Raw genomic sequence first — 5,828 nt, 5'->3', positions numbered from 1 at the left:
GAGCACTGCTGTGTGTGACTCCAAAGCAAACAGCAACAACAAAATCAATAGGTTATTGATTCTGATGAGGGAATTTATTTTTGCTATTATTTATATTTTGGTTTGCGGAGATGCTCAGAACTTACTCCTGGCTCTGCACTTAGGAATCACTCCTGATGGTGCTCAGGCAAACCCATATGGGAAACTGGAGATTGAACCCAAGTTGCCTAGTATAAGTCAAGTGACATAACTGCTGTACTATTTATTGCTCCAACTCCTCTGATGAGTTTCTTCATCTGCTCGTAGTAAATAATATTAGGGAAGACTTGACAGATGAAGCAATGGAGTATAAAATGGCAGAGCAATCAGTCCAGGGTTCTAGGACTCAAGTTTCAGAACAGTCTTTCCTGCTCATGGAAGTCTTGTGACCATCATCTGGGCGGCTCGGAGACAGAGTTTGTCTTCCACAAAACTGAACCTTCCAGCTTGCTGTCTCATAAGGAAAAATGTAAGCCAAGGAGTTGAGTGGAGTATCAACTATGATTCACTTATAAGAAAACCTGAAGTGAGGGCCAGAACAATAGCATAACGAAGAGGGCATTTACCTTGTATGTGGCTGACCCAAGTTTGATTCCCGGCATCTCACAGGGACTCTAGAGCCTGCCAGGAGTAATTTCTGTGTGCATAACCAGGAGTAACCCCTGAGTGCAGCCAACTGTGGCCCACAAAGAAAAAAAATTCTGATGTGATCCAGACAGTTGAATTTATATTCTTATAATCTAAGTTGTAGAGTTTGGGAAGTAGAATTTGAAGTCAAGATGACTCATGCAAAATAAGTGCAGGCTATTTTTTACTTATTTTGGTTTTTGGGCCACCTATGTCTGTGCCCATGACTTACTCCTGGCTCTGTGCTCAGGGATCATTCCTGGCAGGCTTTGAAGACCATGTGGGTTTTCAGGGATCAAACTTGGGTTAGGCAAGTGCTCTACCTGCTGTATTATCACTCCAGCCCCATTTAGACTATTTAAGTCAGAAAATACAGGTCTAGATATATTCCTCCAATTATCAATAAAATAACTATATTTCATTTCTATGTGCAACTAATTACAATATATGTTATAACATATCCAATGCCTGAAAAGTTAATATGTATTTAACTTTGGTTTTCCATTATTCCTAATGTTTCTATTTAAAAATAAAATATTATGTATTCTCACTTCAACTTGCTTTAAGTATTTGATTCCATTAATAAACCTATCAATTTATCAAAAAATCCATGTGTTTTTATTCAAGCTATATTCATGATAATGTTATGTTGTATAGAAATAATAAAAATAAAGAAAGAAATTTTATCTTGAGGCCACACACAGAAATACTCAGGGTTTACTCCTTCCTCTGCTTTCAGGAATTTCTCCTGACAGGCTCAGATGACCATATGGGATGCTGGGACTGAATCTAGTCAGGTGTGCAAAACAAGTGCCTTCCTTGACTTCCTATCTCTCCAGCCCCGAAGGAAATTATTAAAAATTGAAGTCTAGGGGCTGGAGAGATAGCACAGCAGTAGGGAATTTGCCTTGCATGCAGCCAACCTAGAACCGATGGTGGTTTGAATCCCAGCATCCCATATGGTCCCCTGAGCCAGGCAGGAGCGATTTCTGAGTATAGAGCCAGGAGTAACCCCCTGAGTGCCGCCAGGTGTGATTCCCTCCCCCCAAAATTAAAGTCTATCACTATTATCTCTTCAAATGATTTTGAATGAGAAAATATTGAACTTGAAAATAGGCCATCAAATAGTCTCTTCCTCATTATCTTTCTCCTTTCCTTGTTGAAGCCCAATACTGCCCTCTCTACCACTTTTCTTTGTTTTTCCAGATTGGGGGGAAAGAGTCATTTCATTTAGAACTTGGGGTGTGCTGTGATGCTGGGGATTGAACCCCAGGCTCTTCACATGACAGACATGTGGAGTAGCAGGACTTGGGCCACATTGATAGATCATCAGACAAGACTTTACCCATCCCCCATCATTACCATTTTACTCAATTGATTCCCACAAGAGATTTTCTTTTCTTTTTCTTTTTTTTTTTTTTGGTTTTTTGGCCACACCCTGTGACGCTCAGGGGTTACTCCTGGCTATGCGCTCAGAAGTTGCTCCTGGCTTCTTGGGGGACCATATGGGACGCCGGGGGATCGAACCGCGGTCCGTGCGCAGGCAAGGCAGGCACCTTAGCTCCAGCGCCACCGCCCGGCCCCCCCACAAGAGATTTTCAAATTTGCTTATTAGATTTTCCATTTTAAAGATTCCCTTTATATCGCTCCTCTCTTTCCACTGGCACTTTTTTTTTTGGAATTATTTATTACTTTATTTAAGCATCATGGTTAAGAGGCTGTTCATAATACAGTTGTTTTTATTTCACAGATACAAAGTATTCACGATTGAGTTGCAGTGATGCAATGTCCAACAGCCTTCAGCAGGGCACATTTCCCACGACTGGTGTTCTCAGTTTCCCTCCTGCCTCAGCCTCAGCGCTCTCTCTCTCTCTCTCTCACTCTCTCTCTCTCTCTCGTTCTCTCTCTCTCACTCTCGCTCTCTTTCGCTCTCACTTGCTCTCTCTCTCACTCTCACACACACACACTTCCTCCCCCCTTTAGACACTGATTTGTTACTGAAGGGGTAACATGCCTATCACTTTATCTCCTTTTAGCACCCAGTTCTTGTCCAGAGTGATAATTCCCAACTCTCATTGTCATAGTGGTTCCTCCTCTGTCCTAATTGCATTTCCTCACTCTTTGTTCCACTGGCACTTTTTTAATCTTTTCATTTCTTTTCAAGAATCTTCTTGGGGCCAGTGAGGTGGCGCTAGAGGTAAGGTGTCTGCCTTGCAAGTGCTAGCCAAGGAACTGACCACGGTTCAATCCCCCGGTGTCCCATATGGTCCCCCCAAGCCAGGGGCGATTTCTGAGTGCATAGCCAGGAGTAACCCCTGAGCATCAAATGGGTGTGGCCCCCCAAAAAAAACAAAAAAGAAAGAATCTTCTTAATTACCAATTAACACATGTTTACATGTTTGCATATTTTAGTCCCTTTAAATTCTGGGATAATGCCAACATCCATGTCATCTGCAGAGACCACCGGATTTATTTCTCTTACCATTTTAAGAAAACAACACCACTCAGCACTGCACCCAAATTTCTCTTCGCTAAGCAAGCATATAGAAAGTGGCAGCCCCTCACCTTGCAGTCACCCATCCCTGTCCCCAAAACAGAGACTTCAACTGCCTCCCACCTACTGTTCCAACACCCTGCAGAGAACCACATCACTCATGATGGGAAAGACAAAATGGCTTCTGTACTTTGTCTTTGGCTTTGTGAGCTTTTGAACTATTCCTGATTGAACTATTACTATATGCTGAGTAATTCTGAATTGCATTCAATATCATTCAAATTGAGTTGAAACACCATGTTAGGGAATTCTGGGTCTCATCTCAATCCCTTCTTCTGTTTCGTTTTTATGTTTTAATAGGCAATAGCCCTATAAAGTTCAGGCTGCAAGCCCTCATTTTCCTTGTGTGATATTGACTTGGTGATGCCAGAGGTCTCTCACAAGACATAAAAATAGAAATGATCCAAAATGAAACACAGAGAAAACTATCTTTTTAGTGAAAGTCATTAATGAGCTATAAAACAGCTATGGCATGAGCGGAAGGAGAGAAGATATAGCACGGTGGATAGGGCACTTGCCTTGCATGCAGCAAACTTGGATTCAATCTCATATCACAGATGGCCTTCTGAGCACCACCAGGAGTGATCCAATACAAAGCCAGGAATAAGTCCTCAGCACACTAGGAATGACTTTACCCCAAAGCTATAAGAGATGATCTCACTCATTAGCGGTACAGAGACAAAATCAAGTGAATAAGCAGTTTGGGATTATAAAATTGAGATCACATAGTGGTGGAAGAGGACGAGGAGGATAAAAGGATGGCTGGAAACAACATAAGAAAGTGGTAGAGGGACTGGTGAGATAGCGTGGAGGTAAGGCATTTGCCTTGCATGCAGAAGGTTGGTGGTTCAAATCCCGGCATTCAATATGGTCCCCCAAGCCTGCCAGGAGCGATTTCTGAGCATAGAGCCAGGAGTAACCCCTGAGTGCTACCAGGTGTGACCCAAACACCAAAAAGAAAAAAAAAAGTGGTAGAAGGTCTTACATATTTTAATGGTTGGTGGATGTGCAGTAATTTTTACAGCAAAACTATCAAGATTAACACTATTGAAAGCATGTTTGACACCTGAGTGAATGGTTTGTGTGCTACATAAAGAAGCAATAGTATTTCTCCCAGAGTCCACTACTGGTATGTAGATTCTTTTGGTTCTGTTCAATGGGTAAATGCCCAGAGCATACTTTGTGCTTTGATGGAACTTGAGGTAGATTTGAGCAGTGAGTTATGTGTGTATAGGTCAGGTGAGACATGGCTTTGGCTAACAGAGACAGAGACTTACCCCCTAACTGCTCCTTGAGACATCTCTGGTTTGCTCTTTCCTCGTAAGTCACAGAATAAGATTTCAATTGCGTCAGAGATGAGAGATGGCTGATTTCACTACTGTCTCCAGGATGCTTTAAAGCAGGTAAGCATGAGTTTGCTTTCATTAAATTCTTTTTTGTGGTTGCCTTTATTTTGCCACAACTGATGGTTTATACCTGACTCTAGACTCAGAGGACTTATGCTCAGTGGACCTTAGGGGATGCCAGGGACCACACCTGGGCCAACTGTGTGTGCTCTGCCTGCTGTACTATCTTTCTGGCCACATTTATGTTACATTCTTGCCAACCTCTTTTCAGTTCATATTTAAATAGCCAATCATTTATCTAACAAGACATTCTGAGTTCTAAAAAGAGACATTTTTTTCTGATGCTTTGAAAAATCTTAGTCCTGTTCAGACTCTGTGGACATGCCTGGCTAGTGTCTGGAGAACAAAGTGCCCTATGAATGAATGCTAGGGATAATTGGGTTGTCATTCATCCCAATGCCTTCTTCCATCATCTCTCACAGTTTTGAAGGATCAGGGTAGCACAGCAGAAGCCTCACAATCTTTCCACATTTTTCCAACCAAGTGACACATCTGTGTTTTCTGTGGTGGAGACTGGTGCAACCCAATAGCTTCAGGGACAGTGGGAAACTTGTATGGAGTGTAGACACTGATGTCAGTCTCTCTTTTTTTTTTTTTTTTTGGTTTTTGGGCCACACCCGGTAACGCTCAGGGGTTACTCCTGGCTATGTGCTCAGAAGTTGCTCCTGGCTTGGGGGACCATATGGGACACCGGGGGATCGAACCGCGGTCCGTCCAAGGCTAGCGCAGGCAAGGCAGGCACCTTACCTTTAGCGCCACCGCCCGGCCCCTGATGTCAGTCTCTCAATCACTATCAAAGAGTTAACCATTTAACCTCTATCCTACTTTCTTGTTGACAGTTTCTCCCACTATTGTTTTAACTATTTTCTTCCACTATTGATGGGACCATGCATCTTTCGGATGCTAAGTTCTGCCAGTCCCCACAGCCCTCTGGGTCAGAGTCTCTCTGCCAATCGTGGCAAAGGCACAGTATTCCCCACTCCCCAAACACACACCACCTTGACTAGATGAATGGAGCAGAGTCTGTGGCACCAAACAACAGAAGTCAGGTGTAATGTAGCTGTGCTGTTAAATGCTTTGTTGGGTATTCGTGAATCCAAGAACAGTCCCCAGAATGAGAAATTACTTCCCATCCCCTTGTCCCCTTTCGGGAGGAGCCCTTGGTAATATTTATCCGCAGCAAATAATAATCCACACAGACAAGAAGAATAGGGTGTAAAAGA

This window comes from Suncus etruscus, chromosome 12, assembly GCF_024139225.1.
Source record: "Suncus etruscus isolate mSunEtr1 chromosome 12, mSunEtr1.pri.cur, whole genome shotgun sequence".
NCBI classification, from domain to species: domain Eukaryota; kingdom Metazoa; phylum Chordata; class Mammalia; order Eulipotyphla; family Soricidae; genus Suncus; species Suncus etruscus.
Note: the sequence above shows the minus strand (reverse complement) of the source record.